The sequence below is a fragment of the Anastrepha obliqua genome, chromosome 5 (assembly GCF_027943255.1).
Source record: "Anastrepha obliqua isolate idAnaObli1 chromosome 5, idAnaObli1_1.0, whole genome shotgun sequence".
NCBI classification, from domain to species: domain Eukaryota; kingdom Metazoa; phylum Arthropoda; class Insecta; order Diptera; family Tephritidae; genus Anastrepha; species Anastrepha obliqua.
The window spans coordinates 71,127,375-71,152,018 of record NC_072896.1 but is presented as its reverse complement, the minus strand read 5'-3'; the positions used below and the strand labels follow the sequence as shown (position 1 = coordinate 71,152,018).

At 37.5% G+C, this 24,644-nt stretch overlaps 1 pseudogene; it reads right to left on the bottom strand.

Moving 5' to 3' along the window:
* Positions 1-13,706: 13,706 nt before the first annotated feature.
* Positions 13,707-24,471, bottom strand: LOC129248822 (odorant receptor 94b-like; annotated as a pseudogene).
* Between the last annotated feature and the right edge of the window lie 173 nt (positions 24,472-24,644).

Below are 24,644 nucleotides of genomic sequence, written 5' to 3'. Positions count from 1 at the left end.
AGTTTTTTTCGATTCTCGTGGTGTGGTGCACTACGAATTCCTTCCACATGGCCAAACTGTTAATAAGGAATATTATTTGAGCGTTATGCATCGTTTACGTGAAGTAATTCGTCTAAAAAGACCAGAATTATAGGCCAACAACTCTTGGTTTTTACATCACGATAATGCACTGTCTCACACTGCACTCGTTCTTCGTGACCCTTTCGCCAAAAATTCCACGCATGTCGTTCCGCAACCACCTTATTCGTCTGATTTGACTCCGTGTGACTTCTGGCTATTCCCAAAACTCAAGAGACCACTGCAGGGAACGCGTTTCGAGTCGATTGAGGAGATAAAAGCTGAATCGAAGAAGGTGGTGATGGCTATACCGGAAATGGACTATTTGGCATGTTTCGGGGATTGGAAAAATCGTTGGCATAAGTGTATTTCATCGAGAGGGGATTATTTTGAAGGGGATGAAATTGATTTACAAGAATAAATAAAGATTTTTCATTTTACAACCAAATTCACCTTAATTTTTGCCCACAGTAACCAATCTCCTGCTTCTTTAATTGCGGCTACTTCCGCTTGGAAAACACTACAGTGGTCGGGAAGCCTAAATTTGAACTTAATGGAGAGCTTTGGCCCATCCGCAAACATGTTAGCCATACCCTGTCTTCAAATGTTGCAATACCGCCCACTCCTCCCTTGAGGGAATATGAATGGAAAAAAAACTGCTAATGAGAGAATTTACTCTTAGGCAATTTGGGTAAAGATGGTATTAAATCACATCGTTTTGTATTTAAGTAGCCAAGCCAGTCACTTATTTGTTTCATATTTTGGAAAAAATTAGAAGGACTTAGACTTTCAAAGACGTAAACCACTAATAAATTTTCACTTTCAAGAGTTCAGATTTCAATTAGTGCACCAAAGGGATTGAAAACTAAAAAATCAATTATTTTATAAATGAAAAAAATTATGGTGACATAAATGGCCCCAGAAAATATCGAAAAAGTGTTCAATGCATTTAATGTGTTTTATTAAAAATAATATAATAGTAAAAAATCGTTTGTGAAAATCATTTGAGGGAATAGAGAATTTGCAGACAACTTTTAACCAAATATGGAACGCGTCTTTACGCCCTCCTAAGCTTCATCCAAGATTTTTTCATAAATGGTGACAGGCGGCCAAAAAAGTTGATTGATCGGCCGAGTTGTTTGCTTGATTTTTGACAAGACGGCATTTACTTCACTGCACCATTTGCCTCGGGGGATTTGGCGTTCTGCGACTATTTTCTATACGCGAAACTGCACCCGGTGGTGTCATTCAAGCCATTGTGAACACCAGCCTGAACAAATTTCCTAAGAAAGGGATAGATAGTTCGTTTAGGAGCTTTCACTTTAGTATAATAATTTCACTTCAGCACAGTTATCGATCCAATGGCAATGAAGTCCAAATATATCTTTCTGAAAGCTCATTTCATGCATTTAACAAACGTGTAATATTGAGGATATTAACAATGAGAAAACGGACGACTTTATCAAGAGAACCGAAAGAGAAATGAATTGCCAATTATCAAGCGCTCCTCACTGTGGCAATTATCACCAAAACTGATTGCTGAAAGCCCACTCGAGCGCATTGCGCCCAACAAATTATCAACTAACAAAAATTCTTTACTGCATAGATTGCGGCACAGCTTCAGCAGCACGCTCAAATTTCATGCAGAAACACAAAAAGAAAAACCAAAAGAACTATACCAATTAACTACTACGCAAATCATGTGGCACCGTCTGGCCCGTATAAAAATAACAATAAAAATAAAATTACGTTCGCAAAGTTTTTAGTACAACTTCTGTTTGCTTTACGGTGTCAAAGCCAGCGGCGCATGCTCCATAGGTCACTACACGCATTTTCGCTGGAAAATGTGCTGCAACTTCAATACTAATAACAGTTGTGTTGCATATATATGTATAGGTACATACATACATACATTCTCTCGTTGTGGCTGTTGTTGCCTTGGTGGGTACTTAAGCATCGAAAATAGCGCGTAACCGAAGTCGTCATGTAAACGTCATAATATTTTTTACGATGTCCTCGATCATTAAAACGGCTTTTATTGTCCAACGCCTAGTCCTATACGCACACACACACGCCAACGTACCCGCTTTACTATTGTGCCTGTGAATGCGCAACGGATTTTGAGCATCAAGCGATTGCACGTTCCAAAAAACAAATACTTGCAACAAACATATGTAGGTATGTACAACTGTAGATACATGCAACACTGCATAACAGACATATGTTGAATTAATTTTCAGTCCCTTTTTTATGATCATGTTTTTGTGTTTTAGCGGTAAATGCAGATTTATAACTTTTACGTTCCAAGCGTGTTTTTCTACCTCTTCTTTTCTTGTGCCTGACTTTGAGAGGCGTATTCTTTTTTCTCTTTAGTACTGATAATATACACTTACACTTACTCACAAAGTGAACCAAGGCAGCGGCAACTTGAAGGGGTCAAAGGTCAAACGTTTTTGAAAGATTCTAGTCACGGTCTGGCAACTAACAAACTTGTATGATATCTTTTCCAAGTTTGAACCCAAGAATTTTTTTTTCGTATTTGCTGCTTTCGCGTTTTACGATCCCGGGACTTTTGAGATTTCGTTATGTCATTCACGCAATTTCGGGGTTAATCCCGAGATTAAGATATTCATTACTTTGCAACAATTTAGCTCGAACAAAATTGTATCGATATTGTATCCTCCTAATGAATGAAAATTATGAATAATACATAAATGGGTTTTAAATATACTTTTTTATTTAAAGTGAAAATTAGAACTTTAGTATCAAAGAAAACACAAGAAAGAAAGGAAAGTTAAATTTCATGCGTATTCATTTATGTTAAAATAAAAATTAATAAAAAGTTTGTTAAGGCAAAAAGAAATCTTGCTAAAAAGTTAAAGTCAATGTTGCTTTTTGCCCCATTGTTCTGCTTCCATTTCATATGCTTTGTAAGAAATTACGAAGACTGTTTACCTACAATTCCCGGATTTTCGAGGCATAAAAATTACCAAAACCGGGGATCTCAGGATTAACATCCCTACTGCACAATATCCAATCAATGTGGTAACCTTTTGTATTGAAATAATCTTTTATGAATCTGTTGATATATAGAATCTTCCACAAATCTCTTTCGGTATCAGACCAGCCATGTTCCAAAGAACAAAAACCACTGCTTTTAGTTATTTTAGTAACGATAACTTCGGTGTCAGTCGCTCTTTCACCCACATACAACGCTTCGGCGGATAGCAAATGCGAAATTTATACCCAAAGTAGGGCAAGACTTGGAAGAACTTTCGAACGTTCAGCCCCTAATCAGTTCTTCATTAGGCGATGAACAGCCTTATTGGCATGTGAATCACGCGCTGTGTTGTATATTGGGTGTTGGCCGAATTCTTCCTCCTATTTGTGGTGTGCGTATTGACGTTTTTCCACAAGGGAGAGACCTACTGCTTTACGTCGACTCCAGGCGGCAAATGATTTTTATGAGAAACTTTTTTATAGCCTTTTCCTGCCGAGGGGCGACGGGAGGAGCTATATATATATATATTAGGGCGGGGTGCTTTAAAAATCGCTCATTGCTCTGTGAAAATCGTATTCTAGGGATCAAAATAAGAAACTTTGCCGGAGGAACCATACCTCTAAAACGAATTCTGACGTCCCCCAGTTCAGTACCCTTTTAGCTCATTCCGCCTTAATTTTTTGATTCTTTGTAAACAATGCTATTTCTCCACCTTCTCGAAATGGACGTCCGTTCCATTTAGAATATTGTTCCTCATCAAATGCAAGCATTTGCACTTCAAATTAGTGTAAAATCGATCCAATAGGTTTGTTCAATATTGTCTAAGGATCATATTGATCAAGGTATTGATTATCTAAAATTTATTTTCGCGCATCCAGAATAACTGTCGTCGTGACTTAGTAGACCGACAGATCCGACAGATGAGAAGGCTTCTATGTCAACTGTTATTTGAATCAAACATTCATTGGTCTCATCCCTACTTTAGCTGGAATTAATTTTGGGTCAGTTCTAGAAGATATATAGGCAGCTTTATTTATGAATTATATTGCACCTTTATTTCTTATAGCTCTGCAGGATATGCCGTAATTTAACGTACAGATTTAAAAATAGTTGGGACTGATTAGATCGTCACTGCAAATTTTGTGGATATACGGAATTATGTATTGACCACTTTCTTAAGTTAGGAAGCATCTCACTCTTTACTTCGTGCGCAAATTTTGACGAAAAATAAAGCGATCAAATTATTTAATAAATTAATGTTCCTTGCACAAAATTTAGCTCTATACATATGTATGTACTTGTAAAACCTCACCAGCCTTCTCCTGCTATTTTCCTTATTTAGTAATTCTGCGACTTCTTAACTTTTCAACGCTTTCGTTGTATTATGTAAGTATTATGCCGCACACACTCATTACAGCGAGGCAGGCATCATATTCTAGCAGCCATAAAAGTCAATATTAGGCGGATGTTTGGTGGCGATAAATTTAAACAGCAACTCATTTGTATTTAACAGTGGTGTTTAGTCAAGTTTAGTTTCTTTTCTTTTCCCTCGAAATCTGGAAATATTGAGAGCTAATATTTATGACTTATAAGAAAATCCAAGGAAGTGGAAGAGTTAGAGACTGAAGTATTTTTTTTACTTATTAAGCCAAACGCATTGTGTGGCACTGCGTAGGGCTTAATAGCTATTATATCTACGTACTATCCATGTAAAAAAAGTAAAAGCTGGTAGGTACCCTGTTAGGAGATTTACTAGTCCAAACTGGTAAGCTTCTGGTGAGTTTAGGACCATAAGTAGTTTTCTTTCCATATAAGCAACTGGTAATGACGCCCGATTCATCCCCTTTTCGTTAGTTTCGGACTAATATCTATTAAATACGACTTTAGAGAAGATCCAGTATTCTCTGTGTCTCTTTTTCGATAATTCGGAACTAGTATTCTACACTGAGGAGTAGTTTGATTTTTTTAGTTCGCCCTGCTGCCGTTATAGAAAATGTATGTACTCGTACTTACACGTACCTACATAAGTATATATATACCATATGTATCATACTTAGTAGGCCGGGTTGATTTGTGGGGAGGCAAAAAAATCGCCCATTGCTCTGTGAAAATCATATTCTAGGGATCAAAATACGAAACTTTGCCGAAGGAACCATACCTCTAAAACGAATTCTGATGTCCCCCAATTTGGGTCGAACTTTTTAGTTTCTTTTCTCATGTAAAGGCCAAAAATGGTGATATTTTGAAATAATTGTATGGGCAACGCCCCAGGGGAGTTCCAGGGGTGTGCCACTGGCATGGGTGGATCGGCCGTCCAAAGTTAGTGGGGGTCGGTCATACATTTGGACTCGATTGGAGCACTCTAAATGGGTCAAAGTGGGATTTTTCGTTCGACCCAAATTGGGGGACATCAGAACTCGTTTTAGAGGTATGGTTCCTTGGCAAAGTTTCTTATTTTGAGGCTTAGAATACGATTTTCACAGACCAATGAGCGATTTTTAAATCGACCCGCCCTAATATGTATGTATCATACTTAGAGTAGAGCATCAGCGCACCAATACGGGTTTGAATTTTTACGAAGAGCAAATCTATTTTATTTTGTTCTACAAATGATTGTATTCAAAATTAATATATTTAATAATTTACAACAATAACTTAAATATATTTATAAAGCGTCAGAGATGTAGGGTGCGCTATTAGGAATGCGTTAAATCCTTGGTGGACTGAGTACGAGTAGCAAGAATGCAGCAACAGTTAGAAAACTGACTCAGCTTGTTCCGCTCAAAACCTAAAAAAATGACGGACTAAAATTTTCTTTCCTCTTTAAAATATAAAAAATTTAAGTACTTATAATTTGTTTTAACCAAAAATAGTAATTTAAAAAAAAAATTATTTTTTAAAAATCATGTGGAAAAATTTTTAAAATAACGCTGTTTCGAAAAATATATTTTCCAAAATCTTCAGAAAAATTAATTTAAAAAAAATTATCTGGAAAAGTTAATTTTGAAAGAATGTTGTGAAAAATTAGTTTTAAAAATATGTGCAAAAAAAATTGTAAAAAATACGTTAAGAAAAATTTATTTTGAAAAAAATTAAAATTATGTTTAAAAAAATTAATCTTCAAACAAAATGTTAATAAAATTAATTTTGAAGACAATTGTGTCTAAAATTTCACAAAACAAGAATGTTCAGAAATATTAATTAAAAAATATAAGGTTTTCAAAAAACAATGTGTAAAAAAATTAGAATAAGAATATGTTTAGGAAAATTAATTTTGGAATAAAAGTTAATGTGAAAAAATATTTTGTATTAATTGTGTTAATATTATAACATTTTATATTGATATTATTTTACAAGTTAGTATCAAAAAATATTTCATATTAACTTTTTTTTCTGTTTTCTTTTTTAACAGCAAATTCCCATTGGCCTTAATCTTAGTAGATATTCTTTCACTAGTACAGACTACAAAATTTCGACTGGGCCACACATCTTTAGTCGAATCATTAAAACAAAACTGAAAGGAATGAAGAGCTTCTATTTAACGCAGTTTCTGGCAGGATGGGGTATTACAGCAGATACCTAAACCGCATCGGTCAAAATGATGTGTTCAGAGTGTGATGTTTATGAAACTGAAAATCAGGTATTATTCTTTTGACTACGCTTTACCGAGAAAATACTTACAAATAAGCACCAAGTCTACAAAAAGTGATTAGTCTTATGCTAAATATAAAGCGAGCACAGAAATTGTTATGAAATTGGCATTATTTCACGAGTGTCTCAGGCAAGCAGAAGCGAAGCGTCGATACGAGGCATCCGAATAACGGCGGCAAAACAGACCCGAATAGGGTAGTTTTTAATATAAAAAATGTAAAACAAAAACACATTGGATGACCGCATTCAAGTGCAAATTTTGATGCACTCGATAGAGACAAGTATAGAGTTTACCTCTTAAGCCATAAAATACGACACATAATAAAAGGATTCGATATTATGAGAGGGCAGAAGTTATAGAGCGATTTCTCATCTGCAAGCTGAATCTCCAAGACTGAAAATGGTAATGGAGCGGGATGGCATTTGGATAATAACTTCAGATGGTTTATTACTTTAGGTATAATGGCAACGGTCTTTCAGTCGGAAGTCTTTACGATAATTAAAGTAGCAGACGACTAGATAATTGGCGAAAGGTGGAGATTTATTTAAGGGGTCAGTCTACTTTGGAGACTCGAAAAAAAGGCTATATTCGTGATTTTTTTTTTGAGAAAACTATAAATGATAGTAATATAAAATTTGTTTGATTTATTAAATAAAGTCTTAAAATTCAGAAATAAATTTTTTTTTATTCAATTTTATAGTATTTTTAGTAAAAAAATAGCAGTGAAGCGTAACGTCTCAAACATGGGTTGGTGAGGCAGCTCCATCAGAACTCAAGAACGGCTTGTCTGAAACAAAAAAATCAAAATGTTTCAGATTCAGTAAGATACTGGCTACAAAATGACCCTCGGATATTAGGTTTTAATGAAGACAAAAAAAATGGCTGATAAAAATGGAAAATTTTTGATAGAACGGTTTTTTTTTCGCATATTTAAAAAAAATATATAGTAAAAATTTAAAATTTCAAAACCCCCGAGCGTCAATTTGGTGCAAATTATGTCTAGAATAGGTGATCCAAATTTTATGAAAATCGGTTGATTAGTTTTTGAGATACAGTGGAGCTAGATTTTGAAAACGTTGTTTTGAGAAAAACGCGTTTAAAGTTTTTAATGCACGCTATACGCGCAGGTAGACGAAATGATGTTCAGGTAAAAAAAAAATAGTTAGAGTGCTCGGATTTTCTTAAAATTTTTACACAATATTTCTGGATATATATACTTTCAAATTATGCAAAAAAAAAAAAATTGAAAAATTTTAAAGTGACAAAGTAGACTAACCCCTTAAATCGGTTTGCAGTGACAGCTAAGTTATTATAAGAAACCGCACGCACCTCTTCAAAAATTTCACACAAATGTAAGTAGAAGCTAAATTCTGTGTATAGGCGGAATGAGCTTGAACTTATGCTGTTGCCGGGACACTTATGTCTTGAACTGTTGTGTTAAAAGTATTGACTTGGCTGATGAAATGGCAAATTGCGGCTCCTTAAAGTGTTAAAGCGGAAGCCCGTGTAATATAAGCCCGGAGGACTATCGGTGCAGTACTGATACCTGCAAAACAACCAAGTGTGTCCTAAAAAGGTTTGACAGGCTGGTAGTAAAAGTCTTTCTCAGACAGAGAAGTAGTGAGCTACGAGTCTTGTTAGGGCTAATTACGCGGCACAATTCATAAGGGCTTCAAATGGCATCATAGATTACCACTTTACGCATTTTATTTATAAGTATAAAGATGGTACAGAGCATATTTCTGCCGCAGTCCGACATCCGCCAGACTTTAATGGCAGTGCACTAAGATTCTACGTATTAGTTTAAATCAAAAGCCAATGAGAGAGAGCCTATAAAAAAATTCCAAAATAGTTTTTAACCTATCTGGTTTCTTTTTGCTTCTATGTATATGTATATGGAAAATTTAATATAATTCGGTCAAGTTATTTTCATTTATGTTAAGTTATGTAATGATATCTTACTCTTTCTGGGGTCGTGGAATCTTTGGTGCTTATTTTTACCTAAAACTTGCTTCTCGCATTACTTTTTTATTATAATTTTTATTTTAGTATTCAAAACTGGGAACTAATTTCTTTTGATGTCTTACGCTGGAAGATTTTTATTACAAAAAAATAGCATTATGAATAGCAAATTTTTGTGTTAAATGTTTTATGCAAAAATAAATGTTTTTTGTAGGAAAAATTATTTTTTAATTCAAAAATAATAATACAAAAGCAAATTATTATATGAAAGTACGAAAGAAGTAGCAAAAAAGATTTGTAAATGAAATCCCGAAGGATACCTGAAAAAGAGACATTATTTTACCGAATTTTACACAATTTTTCCTGTACAAGTATCGGAAGAACTCAAAATTATAATACAAAACAGAAATATTGTTGGAATAAAATTTTTATTATTATAATCTGGTATAAGAATCCGCCGCGGCTACGAGTTAGTGACTACTTCTTCCAAAAATCTGGCCGTATTTCGACAATGGTGACTTGAATATTGCAATAAACCGATTGTTAGGCGCGCTGTATAGTAAGTTGCGCTGGAACCACATGACGTCATGGTTAATTTTTGGAATCAACAATTCAGTCAGCATGGCTCGATAGCGCTCGCCATTCCCCGTCATGACAACTGCTTCCTCATTTCGAAAGAAATACGGATCGATGATGCCGCCAGTGCACTATGAACTTCGCGAAGAGATTTATTTTTTCAAAGCGGATTTCCACAATTTGGAAACGTTGTTCGGGTGTTCAACGATTCATGATAACTTGTCTAGCCTTACTAAATAGAAATGTCACCACAGTGTGCCATTCTCAGCTGTTATCGATATCGATAGTTTCCATGCAGCTAAAAAACAGCCGATATTTAAAAAATGACAAACTTTAAATACATATAAAAAACCTAGATCCGTATGTTAAAAATTCTTCTAAGACTTGGTTATGGGAGGTATAAACTTTCACTTGATCGCTTTTTCTTTTCAGCTTTGACACCGTCCCGCTCTAAAGCTAAATTATCAGCAAAGTGGCTCGTAATTCGTGAAATCCATACTATTTCTGGACCAGAAATTTCGATGAACTAGTTTTGGTTTCCTCTGCCGAGTACCTTAATTGCGAATATGTACGCACATATCGTGTGTTCATATGTGTTTTACAGTTATTTGACACACCCATAATAGCTGTAAAACAATGAATTTACGAGCAGTTTACAATGTTTTCAAGTGTAGGAATTGTGTTTGGGAAAAATGCATTTCGTTTAGGGAGAGAAACTGAAATAAAAGTAGCTATTGAATTGAATGCCTGGGGCAAAAATTTAGAGATTTATCGCTAAGCTGCAAAAATATAAAGGTCGCCGTTGGTGTGGTAAAAAATTTCAATAGTGTTGCATGAACTGAATTTGTGTGAAATTTGAGCGGCTTATGAGTATTGGCAATAGAATTAAATAACAACGGCAAAAAGGGAAAATACTGCAGCTCCTAGGTGCAGCAATAAAAGTGGCCGCCGAAAGTGTACAGCAATAAAAACGAAATGTGATTGTGAGATTTGCTGCTTTCGAAATCACTGATCCCCACAATCAACGCTTAACACCTTTGTTCCCAGCTACCTACGTTCATCAAATGATTTTTCCGCATTAGTGCGAAAAATTCCACACACATGCATACATATACAGGGTGCGTACGATAGTTGAGGACGTGCGTTTGTGTGGCTACATCTTTTCGAAACTCGTTTGTTCTTTTTCAGATAAGACATGGAAGACTACAACGTAACTCAATAAATGACGAGATATGCAGTTATCGGCGCTATATGCACAAATCACACGGATTCTAATTTTTTCTCTCTAATTTTCCTATGATTCTAATTTTCTCTCTCTAATTTAATTCGTTTATAAGGTTCGTCGTGAATTGGAAGCATTAGCCGGTGATATAAATAGAATCCGTTGCAAAACGCAGAAAACACGAAGAACGTTCTGACACTGTCCAATCTGCAAAATTTATTCAAAAGTGCAATCGATCACTGTCAAGTCCATTCAAAATCGATGAGGGCCATTGCGAGGGAGCTTTATGTTATCGATCGAGTTGTTCAAGAAGATCTCCGGTTTTAGTCCTACGTTATGCGCAGAAGACAGTTTATATCGACGCTAACACGAGAGCAGCGAGTGATCCGATCAAAACGTCTTCTAAACAAAATTAAGTACCCTGAAGCGTCTGAGATGTTATGGTTTTTTTCTCACGAAAAAAAATGTTGACCAAGACCAAAAGATCGATCGCAGAAATGACAGATGGCTATGTTCCAATCCTTTAGAGGTTCCTGTTGTCAAGCACGCGATGTTTCCTGCCACTCTTTAGATTTTAGGTGTTGTGAGAAACAAAGGGCATGTTATGCCCTAACACTTCTTTACTCAAAGATTTCGAGACAAGTCTGCTGCATATATCGAGGTTCTAATAAAGATTGAATAACTGAAAATTTCCATCATCACATAACTCTGTGCTTATGGCCGTCAAACTTCACAAACTTTAACCCTCTGGATTATTACGTAGGGGGAATAGTTGAGCGTGAAACCAATAAGCATCTTCATAACACTATTTCTTCTCTACAGGTTGCAAATAATTCCCTTTATGGTCAATATGAATAAGGAGCATTTGATACGGGCATGCAATCGTTGTGGGCCCGGTTCGACGAGGTTATTACAGCTAATGAAGTTAATGTTGTGTAAAATTTCGTAAAGTTGTTGAAAATAAAAGCCAATCAGTTTTACTCTCAAGTTGTCCGCCAATACCGCACGCACCCTGTATGTATACCATATACATAGTAGCAGAAATGCATTTGTTAGTTTTCCATTGTTTGCAAAATTCATTTGTTTCACATTCGAGTACTTTTATTTGATACCCAAAATATGTAGCCTTCAATTGTCAACCCCCACCAGTAGATTGTGGCAGCAATTCTCCACACCAACAACAACACCAATACAGTCCAAACAGCATAACGCTCATAAGTAGTATGTGCCAGCTGGCCATCTCTGCTCAATTGCCGCTTCATGTTCGCCTCATTCGTAATGGCCTCTTCATTGAATGGCTTCAATTGAATGGCTTTGCATCAAAGCGTTGATAACGCCACGCGTGAACTAGCCCAAGCGTTTGTGTTGCATCAACGGAGCAATTCGAGCATCGTCTGTTGGCCATCAGTGCGCTAACACAGCCATCAAGTGACCGACGGGTCAGCCGCCGTTGTGCAAATACACTCGGATATCCGGGCAATTCGTATGTTATTGTTGATTTTATATCACTGCACTGCCACATGCTGCATGCTGAAAAGTTGCACACTTCACTGCGCCGATGCACGCATAATGAAAATTAGCGTGGTTTCCTCTTCATACCCGAATCACGTATTTACCCAGCTACATAGCTCTGTACCTAATGATATTCTTGTTTGCGTATGTGTGAATTTGTAATTTTGCGTATTTTAATCTAATGCTTTGAGGTTACTTAACTGTACATATACCACATACACGCGCATACATACATGAATGTACTTTCCTCTATAAAATCACTTCACACATATTTGTGAATGTCCTTATGTCCTTCCTTTGGTAGCTTTTTTTGTGTGCTCTACTTTTTGGGTTTTCTGACTAATCGTTTTTCGTATGGTTGTGTGAGTTCTCCTATTGTCTATTGAAATTCCGTAAATTTGTTATCTCAAATATTTGTAGTACGCATGAATATGTGAAAAAGTGTATGCCAAATTTCGACAATTGAAGTTTGCGGTTTCAACATTTCGAATTTTGGGTATAATCGGATACGATATTGATTTTATTTCTCTCTTCCGGCTTGATAACAAAATTTTTTTGGAAGGTTGGCAAATCCATTTGCCTGAATTCTTTATCTGAGAAACATTTCGCTTCTTCCTGCACGCTTTATATGACTTGTTAAAATTTATTTCCAAATTTTTGAATGAAGAATTTTCACATACAACGTTACAATGTGTACATTATTAAAGCAAATTGTTGCATTTGCAGCGGCGTTAGCCCATGTGTAGCCGATCAACTACCCTTTTAAGCCTTCTACCCTGAAAACTGCACGGACTGATGGGGTTTGAGGTGCAAAATCGATGCATACTTCCAGTGTGAAAACAAAACTCAGGCAATGGCGGCACGTATACGAGAATCTGTGCGAAACTTTCCTTAAAATGCGGTTTTTTTGTAATGAGGATGAGGCATCGAAAACTTATATATATATATATAATTGGCGCGTACACCCTTTTTGCGTGTTTGGCCGAGATCCTCCTCCTATTTGTGAGGTGCGTCTTGATGTTGTTCCACAAAGGGAGGGACCGACTCCGAACGGCAGATATTTTTTTTATGAGGAGTTTTTTTCATGGCAGAAATACACTCGCAGATTTGCCATTGCCTGCCGAGGGGCGACCGCTATTAAAAAAATGTTTTTCTTAATTTTTGATCTTTCACCAAGATTCGAACCGACGTTCTCTCTCTGAATTCCGAATGGATTATTACGATATATTCACGCGCCAACCCATTCGGCCACGGCGGCCGCCTTGCATCGAAAACTTAACTTAACTTAAAAAAGTGTAGTACCTTGACCCGAACTAAACCGCTTATCGCCAAAGTGTCAATATCCCGGTACTACCGTCACTTATTTATCGAGTCTAGGAGATATTTTTTTTATGAGGAGAAGGCAGCGGTAACCTAACGCCGTCAGTGTGGTGCTTTAACCGGAACTAAACGTTTTATCGCCAAAGTGCCGATCACCCGGTATTAGCGTGAACCATTTCATCGAGAGGCTGTCAGCGTCAGTTACTATCCTGATGCGCTACGTTTAACGAAGTATCTATCTCTTTCCACCCACTTTTTCTCATTTCAAAAGAGTCACCCCCGTCTCTGTCCATAGCATAGAAAAGTTAGTTTTTAAGTGTGGTATCGTCAGCTTACTTGCAATTTCACCCCTGCGTAGGTTTGCTGATTTATGCATTTTCTTAAGGTTCGGCTATCCTCCTTAATTACTCGATATGCCGTAGTTGCTCTATTATTTCGACAGCCATCTGCTGTACTTCGTTCCATGTGTCGTCGCTCACCAGCATCAATGGCAATTTCTCGGGCGTGACGCTGCAGCCCAGACTATCTTCCAGTTTATCCGTATCTTCGTCAACTGCTCACAATACGGAGTGTATGATAAAGGTATGCTTTAAACCGGTCACGACCGCTAAGGATTTGCTTGAGTTAGTAGTCTACTTCCCCGTGCTTTCCCTGGAACCGTGCTTTCTTGTCTGCCACTGGCCAATTTTTCTGTGTGCCAATTGGTCGCTTCGACCTCGGTTGGGCTTCATCGCTCTCACTTCACACATCTCCTGCGCTATCAGGTCGAGTGGAGATGGGCCAGCTATGATTAGCGGTGTCTGTCTTAGTCCAGAAAGCATAGTGCTCTAAGAGCATACAAGCGATACGTGGATGTAATGTTTCGTACATATGTAGCGCTTTTGAATGCGTCACACCAGACTATTGCTCCATATAGGAGGATAGACCTCACGATTCCAGCCATTATCTGTCCTGCCTGCTGTTTTGGTCCTCCGCTGATCGCTATTACCATCGCAATGACAGCTTTCTTGCTGGCGTACTCCAAGTGATCTCGGCAACTAATTCAATGAACCACCAAGGCGTCTAAGTATTTCACAAATGCTTTGGACTCGATGATGATGTCACCAACTCTGAGATAAACCCTTTCAACCCTCTTACGGCTGCTGATGAGTACACTTAGGAGACCTTTGGCTTCAGTGATGTGGTCGCATCGTTTTAATGAATTACTTCGTGGCATACGATCTCCATCGCTTTACTAGTCGAAATGTGGTGCCTCAGAAGCTTAACTAAGCTGAAAATTCACATTCCTTATTTAAACTGGTTTTTGAATTTTATTTCTTATTAACCAATACACAATTTTATTTTAGAAAATCAATGCTGCTGTTGTTGTAATGTTACATGGCTTACTTACTTGTACATAACCCTTCTGTGACTACCTTGGTAAAGCTGCACCGATTCGGATTTTGAAAACGACTTTGTGATATTATTTATGAATATGCAGAGCTGAAACTTGCATACTTAATTATGCCATAAGTTCTCTTGCAAGTTTTAATGAAGTTAGTATTATTTACAATTTTTACGGCTGCACTGGTTCAAACCATGCGAGCACGATCACGGCCTTGTCGAACATGTTGAACACAGTACGTTCCTAGAAACCGGCAAGGTATGGAATTAAGGTATTGTGGGTCTGCGATGGAATTACTGAATTTCCTTTACACCGGCAAACCTTCAGAGGCTCAGCAATGGAGAAATGTTGGAGAGAAGGTTTAGATCACAACTATTACAATGCGAGTCGAACAGTTTTGGGCGGTAATTTGTTTACATCACTCCCACTGTGCAAAGATCTCTTGTCCAACAGTGTAACATATGTGAGAACCTGACACAAGACTAAGACTTGCTTTCCAGAGGGGTCTCGATCAAATAGAAGCCGTGAAGTACACTTATTATTGTTTGATTTCCACTATGCCGACATCAACGACTCGTCTATGGTCAGTTATGTTCCGAAAAGAAAGTGCGCTTTGCTGCTTCCCACAGTGCACTATGATATGAGCACTCGAGGTACTCAAAAGAAGCCGGAGGCAATACATAATTACATTAAGAAAAAAACCGGCGTAGACTCGAAGGTACACTTGCTTGGAAGGTACACATACAAGCGCGGAACTCATCGCTGGCTCTACGCATACTTATTTAACCTTTTAGACGTAGCTGTGTTAGCTACACACAAAATATATATACGACTTTTCATCCATCTAATAAAATGGAAGCACGACATGAAAGCTCACATTCGCTTTCCAAGCAGCTCGTGCAAAAATAATTAGATCGTCGATATGATGGGCGGATCATTAATTAGTCGTCGTCATCAGGTACAACTGCAGTAAAAGGCTATCGTAAGCTGTGTGTGATTTACGATAAAATATATCGTAAAACACGTTAGACGTGCTCAAAATGCAGTGATCCAGTCGTGGCAGTCATTTGAACGATATTATTTTTCACTCATAAATGACAATGTTCAATCTTGAAAATAAAATAAAAAAGGTTTGAAAAAATATTGATTAGTTTTTTTTTTTATAGCCGATACAAAAAGCAAATTTTACATGACCCACCCTATACATGCAAAAGTGGGAATACGTTTCCACTTTCAGTATTTTATACTTCACCTTTTGTGTTCTGAGCTCTTTGAATTTTCAGATTTAATTTTAATTCAGGGGTTTGATGCAAAACATATAGAAACTTAATATCTCTTACGTTTTTAATGTAATAGACTATACTTTAGGGTGTGAGTGGAGGGTTAACTTAATTTGGAATGAATGGAATGGAAGAATGGATACTTTCCCTGGTAGTAATTATCAACAAGGAAAACTAATTACGCCAGCTTGTAGTGAAATCAATTATTTAAAACGGTTTTTGTTGCTGTTAGTTAAAAAAATTAATAAATAGTTGGCGGGTACACTTATGTTAAGTGTTTGGCCGAGCTCCTCCTCCTGGTGGCATGCACGTTGATGTTGTTCCACAAATAGAGGGACCTACAGTTTTAAGCCGATTTCGAACGGCAAATGATTTTTTTATGAGGAGCTTTTTTCATGGTATAAATACACTCGGAGTCTTGCCACTGCCTGCCGAGGGGCGACCGCTATTAGAAAAAACGATTTCTAACATTTTGATATTTTGTGTACAGAGATTCGTACCCACGAACTTCCAAATGGTAGTCACGCACCAGGTCATTCGGCCCCGACCGCGGTTGTTGTTAATTGATAATTTGAATGGGTTTAAAAGGAAAACTTTATTTTCCACGCTGAGTAATTATCTGTAATCAATTTTAAACTTTTTCTTAGCCTTATCCCTATATACAGTGCCTGTTCAATGAATTATGAGCGACCGGAAAATATTAAAAACTTTAACTTCAACTAGCAAATAAAATGAAGCTCTCAAAGTTGTGATAAAAATAGCTTGATTTGTTCTTTATATTTAAAACTGATTAGGAATAACAATTATGGTTGAACAGCCGATATATACTTATATATAAGTATATAGTCCATGTCGCTAGTTCCTTTGAATTGTATTGAAAGTATTTATAGTCATATTTCCAGTAAATCTTCTTCTACTTCTACTTAATTGGCGCAATAATCGCTTAGGCAATTTCGGCCGAGATTTAAAAAGCGCGCCAGTCGTTTCTTTCTCGGGCGAAAGCTGGTAACACCACGTGAAACCAAGTTCGTCTCCACCTGATTCGCCGGCGACCACCAGCTGGTACCGCAATATATACTTTCAGCGCAGGAGCGTTTGTATCCATTCGGACGACATGACGCAGCAACGGAGACGCTTGATCTTTATTCGCTGCGCTATGTCTATGTCGTCGTAAAGCTCATAAAGCTCATCGCTCCATTGCCTACGATACTCACCGTCGCTAACGTACAAAGTTCCAAAAGTCTTCTGCAGAATCCTACTCTCAAACACTCCAAGGGACGCTTCATCGTCAGTTAGGTCTATTGATCGAGAGAGGACTTTACTACTCAATTATCTATATTACTTAGTCCAAAATAAAACTTGTGGACAAGATTGTGGATTTAAATGCTGACATTATTATCGGTGTTAATGCTGGTTCCTAAATAAAGAAAGCCAACACAACTTCGAAATCATAACTGCCAGCAAGAGGGAGCCACGCCGCCCATGACTGACGATAGAATGACGATACTACGTGATTTCTTACCTAACTGATAAGCCGTTTCGGTGATTTATCCTACCTTTATTAACTTTTTTCTGTGGCGTACCTCAAAACCAAAGTTTATGGAAGAAACCCAGCTACCAGCACTTAAAGAAAATATCGTTGGCAAGGTTAATGACATTCCGAATTGAGAAGGGAGGCCGATTTTCAAAAGTCTTTTCGAAGTAACGGTTATCATTGAGGAAAAAGTTTGTATTTAAACTTTAACTATTAGTAAGTATTTTTTACTGTAGATTTTAATTCCTATTTCTGCCATCGGACACCCTGTGCCCTGGATCATTACAGGGACAATTGATCATGCCTTGTAAATTTCTCATATTAACTTGTAAATTGTAATATAATTTTATAGAAAAAAGTTGTAATGTAGTTGTATGTAAATAATCAACAATTCGAATAACTAAAAACATCAACGGCCTTAATGATAATAAAATTAAAGTAGATTTCAGTTAAACAGACTTTATTTCAGATCTAGTTCTGTTACCCAAAACTCGTGTTCCTGTACTTTTCTCTAACACTTGTGTCAACTTTTCCTTAGCTTTAATGTTCTCTCTTTTGATTTCCATTTTTTACGTTTCCAACTTCAATATTTTTACATAACGCTTTTGTTTTTAAATAGTTGATTCTTAAACAAAAATGTCAGTGTCGCATTTGTAAAAGTTTTGCTCCGTTTTCGTGGTGATGTTGCAACACTCCTTTTCGAGTCCACTCCATCCGTTACTTGGGGATGGATTGCTGATCATATATTAGTTTCAGCTTTCAATCAAAAAATTAAAACAAGGAGTGTTCCCAGTAATGATATAAAAAAATTTCACCGAAAATTTCGTAAACAAAATTTTATTTTTACTTTCTTTTTAAATATGTTTTCTGAAATCAATAAATTATGTCTTACTGGCTTTAATTATTTATTTATTATTTCTTATGGTTCCAAGGAGGAACAGAGGGCCAGAAAAAAATTATTCCACTCACATCTGTTCTGTGCGAGCTTCTTAGCTTCATTTCAGGCTAAATTTATGCAGCGCGTTTCCAAATCCAACAATCCTCACGAAGAGTTCGATGGCCTTTCCCATCAACGGCTGCCTTGGGAATTACACTTAATAGCAATTCTTGTTAAGCCCTTACATTGTCCACGAAGGACAAATCCATTTTCCTCTGCAAATCTCAAGGAGTATTAGGGTTTGCTGAGCTGTTCTCCACAGATCAACAATCGAAATTGTGTTTGGGCAGAAGATTTTCTGGATTTTGTGAAGGCATACATCAGTGAAAACTTGCAGTGCGTTTATATCGACCGCTGTTGCATTCCACGTGTCACAGGCATAGAGTAGAGAAGATTTTGCATTAGAATTAAAAATCTACAGCTTTACTTTGCGAAATGTGTGATCACTTCCAGACTGGACGTAGAGCTGTGTTACGTTTCTAATACAGTTTTTAATGTCTCTGCTTGAGCCATCTGACTCGGAGAAGATACTAGCAGGTAGCAAAACAGGTTGCACTTCCTCCAGATGGGTAAGATCGATTAGAAGCCGATGTGTATTTTGAGTGTTAGTACAAATCATCTTATCTTTGAAGATATTGAAAACCATGCATGCTTTAGCGGCGGTTGATTATATCCTTTTTTTTTTGATTTTTTTAATTAACAAAATTACAAGCCTTCATTGTTTTTAAAATAATATATAATTATTGCATCATTTGGATCGGGACTCAGACGTTCAACACTCGGGCCAACGCCTTGGCGGTCTTCCTGGAAGTCGTGCCGCATTAAGTTGACCTTTCATCACAAGCTTTGCCAACCGAGTGTCGCCTATTGTCTTTACTTGTTTGTTCCACTATTTGCCTCTCTTACGACTCCATTTTACCATGTCAATGATTTCGCATACCTCTCGTATCTCGCCGTTCGCATTTCGATGATGGATATTATTCGCTCTGTCGTAGTTGTACCCGTTCGGGGCTAGCATTGATTTTGTACATCACCTATGATATTTTTTGACTGTGCCTTTTTGGTGGTCAGGTAATTAAATTCCACGACCTGCTCGATGCTTTTGCCATATACGGCTAGCTTGTATCTTAACCGGGCCTTTAAAATTGTTAGCAATTTAGTTTTTGATGCTGATATTTGCATATTGAATTTTTCCAAAACGTAGCCGAATGCGTTGGCGCATGACTACCATTTGGAAGACGTTCGAACCTCCGTGAAACATCAAAATTAATAAAAAAGGGTTTTCTAATGGTGGTCGCCCCTCGGCAGGTATTGGCAAACCTCTGAATGCACTTCTGCCATAAAAAAGCTCCTCATCAAAAAATCATCTGCCGTTTGGAGACGGCTTGAAACTGCAGGTCCCTCCATTTATGGAACAACATCAACACACACGCCACAAATAGGAGGAGGACCTCGCCCAAACATTTTTCGAACGTATATAGTAAACTTTCAAGACCATCTTCTAAATTCGCCATGAGCACTGCATAATATTTTTACCTCAGAGTTAGAGATTTGAAGTCCTTAGATTCCATCATTTACATCATTTATGATTTCATCCTTTATGGTAATGAAGAGGATTGGGCTTAAGCTAAGGCAAAGCTATCGCATTGTCGTATATCTGTTGCGACTGAGACTATCCGAAATGTTAAAATCGACACTGTCGCTGACAAAAATGAGATATAAATTTCTATTCAGTTTATTTAATAAGAATTAATTTGCACCGAATTAAGACCTAAAATATTATGAACAACGAAGAAATAGATTTTAGAACTTCATTGGTAAAAGATCCAGTTTAAATAAATTTTTTGAACCTATAATATTCGGGAAATTAAAATCACCAAACACATAAATGATTATTCAATATTTTCTGTATAACTTGAGGATACATATTTTAAAACTTGTGTAATAAAATAGCTCCAAATAATTTTATTTCATTCCAGTCCTCCTCCACATTTCAGTTGTTCATATTGAGCAAAAGAGCCAACAAGCTGTAGGTGTTTTTCATAATCTTTAAAGAACAAAACAAACATAAAATTGTCAGGTTGCAATAAATCGGAAAATTTTAAAAAACTAGAAACCTTCATAAAGACTTCTAAGTTGATGTCGAATAAGTTTGCAGCGCGGACGCGCACCGGACGCTGCAGCATTTCCATGTAGATGACCAAATATTTGCGCATCCCTGGAGAGCACTGAAACCATGCGCTGCTGTACATAGCATTATTCAACTCGCTGGAATATTTCATGAGCTCACTGCCGTAAAAGCAAGGCATAAAAATTTGTAAAACCATAATCAGCAACACTTGAATGATCGCTACAAATGGTGATGGATTCTCCAAAATCCGTAACTTTGAGAGGAATTAAAAAAATTGTTTATAAAAAGAATGAAATAAAGGAATATTTCTATAAAAAACAAGATGATATTTACCTTCTGCAAACGATAGGCGCTAAAGCAAAGTACAAAGGCTGAACAAAACATTTGAATGAAAAATGGAAATGAGACGAACTGCTCGCACTTTTGCGTTAGCCTAAAGGAAAAAGTTATAAATTTAAAATGAAATTTGACAACACATCAATTCCAACATCTCCTCCACTCACTGCTTTGTGCGCGCATCCAATCGCGCAACTTCACAAAAATCAATGCGAAACTTCTCCTCACTAAAACCCTTCGTCGAGGCGTCTCCTTCCAGCTCTCCCATTCGCTCTAAACGTCCGCAAATCAGTTTAAAATATAATGATAATTGAAGTAGCATATAAGAATATATCAAATCGAAGGAAGAGTTCGTTAAACAGCTGATCACTGATGCCAGCAGCTCGTAGAAGTAAGCATACCAGTAGTTGGGCTTAGTGCACCAATCAAAAGGTGGGGCATATGGAAACGGTAGCTCACACTGCGGACTGAAGAGTACGCTCACGAAGGCTAAGGTCACGCCAATTATACACATTGAGATGTAGAAAAATGCTAGCCATCTAAACAATCTCTGCACACGTGACCATTCCCGGCGTTCCTCTGCGTTATGAGATTGAAATAGTGGATCTTCCGTGAATACTGCAAAAAATCCAATCAACAACTTGGTGTTGCACCAGTTATTCACTAGTTTTGCCAGTAGTCCCACCTGGGTGAGTGCCATGTACATGGAGTTGGCGAAATCATCCAAGTTTGATGCTTGTGCGGCATCTACGAACATCATAATAACGAAGGGAACTATGAATATGAAGTGCAGCAGATAGGAGTAGAGAATGTAAGGTATTTTCGCGGCTCCCTCGTAACGCCAGAGTCCCATAAGTTTCGCCACTTTTATAGTACGCCGTATGCCGAATAAATTGTCGAACTCTTGAAGGTCCATGACAGCGAAGTGCTAACTAACTTTACCTAACTAACTGATTTAGAGAACTGCGAGCTCTTTCAGCAATCTCGTTCCTTTTATATATATACATATAAATTGTTGTTGGAATATTACATGACTTCTTTAACTGAATAGAAATATATAATGCATACTTTTCCTGGAAGTAATTATCAACAGGAAATATGAAATTACGTCAGCTTATAGTGAAATAAATTATTCTTTCTTAATATGGCCGAACATTTAAAAACTTTTTGTTGCTGTTAATTGCTAGTTGACGATAATTAAGATTTAAGAAGGAAAAATTTAATTTCCACGCTCAGTAATTACCTATAATCAATTATAAACTTTTACTTAGCCTTATCTCCCCATACAGTATATGTCCAGCGAAATATGAGCAACCGAAAAATGTTACAAACTCTGACTTCAACTAGCGATAAAACTAAGCTATTAGCTTTATGATGCATGTAGTTCGAATCTCCAAGAAGTGGCGACATCTTACATCACGACGGCGCGTTGATCTGGGCTTTTGATGACAAAACGTATGCCAACTCTGCCGCAGTTGTGATATGACCCAATGCAATTTTTTTCTTCATCAAGTTGTAGTCACATATCAACGGAATTCATTATAAAGTTGTAACCACGGTACCGGAAGGAAAACTCGGAAGATTACCAAGAAAGCTTCCCATTGTGGAAGCAACACTGGAATCACAGAGCTGAGTTAGAACGAGACTGTTGTGTAGGCCGATAATAAAATTTTGTTCTTAACTTAATTTGCTTTAGTGTTATTGACCAATTCTCGAAACTATGTTAACTTGTCAAAGGTTAGGTTAGGTAAGCCTGGTTGGCTATAAGCCACGCATAGACCTTTTGGTCCCTAGCGATACCAGATGGAGACCGACCTCTATGAATACTGAAAGTAGACATCATGTAGGATGTCAACGCTTTTGGCGAATGTAAGCAGAGCTGGGAGATCCGCTTTTGAGACGTCCTCAAGACCCTCAAACAATGGGGCTCCCAGGCACTTGAAACGCATTTTTAATAATGCTGGCAGACGCACAGAAGGTGTTCTAAAGTTTCCTCAACATCCTCTCTGCATTTCCTGCATTTGTCCGTGTTAGCAATCCCTATCTTGTACGCATATGCAGCCAATATATTATGACCTGTTAGCATACCTATGATAGTTCTGCAGTCCTTTCGCGAGAGCGTAAGTACGTATTGAGTCAGTTTTTTGTCGTTAGTTCTACACATAACTTTTGCTGTTTTGCATGTGGTCAAATTAGTCCACCTAGCTTTCACTAGTTTTTCCATGTAGACGTCCATTTCGTTGTATATAGTATTTAGAGGTTTTGGTATGTCGTTCTCTTGTTCAAATGGTAGTCTAACAGCACTTTTTGCTATATTATCTCACCTACTATTGCCTTCCCCATAATGCCTTTGTGATCAGGTACCCAATAGATATGCAGCCTTCTGTTTGCGGCTAGCCTTTGTATGGCTTCCTTGATCCGTTGAACATTTTTGGGCTTAATACAGTATGAGCTTATTGCTTTTATTGCTGCTTGCTGTACACGTAAATATTAATTGTGGAGTTCTTTCTTGTTCTAGTGTAGCCTAGCTCTGCGGCTTTCCCCACAGCAAAAACTTCCGCTTGGAAAATATTGTTCTGCTTGATAGGCTGCCTTATCCTTAGTTTTGAGCAGTAAATGCCCGCTCGCACTCCGCCTAAAGTTTTAGAGCCATCTGTATAGATGTGAAAAGTCCTATGACCAAGCTTCATGCCTTTGTGCCATCCCTCCTTTTGAATTGTAGTACGAAACCTTCTTTAACAATTACGGTGCAGAGTCATGTAGTCTGTGCAACTTGAGCTCTACTTTCCTATTGAGCTGTGTCCGAAGGTTCTATAGGTGAATACCCCTGGTAGAAAGTACCATGTCCGTTTTTTCGGCGTTTATCCCTAGCCCTGGGCGAGATGTCCATTGGTGTAACGTTTTAAGTGTGTTCTTCATCACGTTACTGATGGTGTCGAGGTACTTTCCCGTAACTACTATAGCTATGCTATCTGCATATGCCACGTAACCATGCCACGTAACGATAGTACTTCACCCTGCGGAGTGCCTCTGCATGCGTATTTGGTGACGCTCGTATTGTTCCATTAAATTGTGACAACTTTGATCTGAAAATATCGATATTAACCAAATACTGTTAGGAATTTCATAAAAACTGCTTATAAAACACAGAACGTTGAAGAGCTCTCTCTCCACCTGTATCGTATTCTCTGCTTGGTTTCAAAAATCGCAGAACTTATTTTTCAACCGACAGCACCTGCACTGGTCTTTTGAATTACAGTCCAAGACTAAGATTTTAATTCCTATGTGAGGTCTACGAGAGATATGATTGATCCATGTCTAGGTGCGCCTGCAAATCATAGGCTCAATCAGAAAACATGTTGCCAAAAAAAATGTGGAATATCTGCCCTAAGTAATGGTTTAGGAAGATGTGGACAGTCACGTGATAGTATTTCATTTAAGCCTAACTATAGATAGAAATCTTATCTCTACGTCACAACATGCCTACACGAAAGGGAAATCGGTAGAGACGGCTCTACATAACCTTTACACGGCAGAGAGTTCACTGCACAAACAGGAGTTTACTTTAGCCGCTTTCCTTGATATTGAAGGGGCCTTTAACAATGTCGAAGGGGGGGCAATTACTGCAGCACTCACTGATCTTGGGGTAGAACCGGGCTTGGTAGGCTTCATTGGCAAAATGCTAAATAGCAGAATCATTGAAGCGGAACTAGGAGAATCGGTGCTCAGGAGATCGGTAA